Source organism: Scardinius erythrophthalmus (genome assembly GCF_964197995.2).
Source record: "Scardinius erythrophthalmus genome assembly, chromosome: 5".
Lineage (NCBI taxonomy): Eukaryota > Metazoa > Chordata > Actinopteri > Cypriniformes > Leuciscidae > Scardinius > Scardinius erythrophthalmus.
The window spans coordinates 55776177-55776507 of NC_138225.1; the positions used below are offsets into that span (position 1 = coordinate 55776177).

The following is a 331-nucleotide window of genomic DNA, read 5'->3' on the forward strand; positions in this document are numbered from 1 at the left end:
TTAAAGCATCATCCGCTGAGCGTGAGCAATGACACAAAGAGGATTTCAGAGGAATGATGTCAGGAATTTTTGTGGCAGACGAAGCGAGAAGGAAAGATGGAGGTGAGTGCTGTTAGGACCCTTAATGAAGAAAAGCCTCCGCTTGCCTTTTTAATTACTCAACCAGGCCTGACGAGAGACCACAAAACCCTTCAGCCAGACAGACGTGCAGGAACAAAAACACTGAACAACTCGAGCTCACTCTCTCTCTCTCTCTCTCTCTCTCTCTCTCTCTCACACACACACACACACACATCACGCTCCACGGCTCTGGCACTGAGCTTCTGCTCGC

General features: G+C 49.2%; 1 protein-coding gene across 1 annotated transcript in view; it reads right to left on the reverse strand.

Annotated features, from left to right (window-relative positions):
- Positions 1-331, reverse strand: part of LOC308690700 (PH and SEC7 domain-containing protein 4) — a 26779-nt gene continuing 26448 nt past the window's right edge. The window contains exon 14 of the mRNA XM_081365350.1: positions 1-331. This exon is cut by the window's right edge and continues 1143 nt beyond it. The gene's annotated coding sequence lies outside the window, so the exon portion shown is untranslated.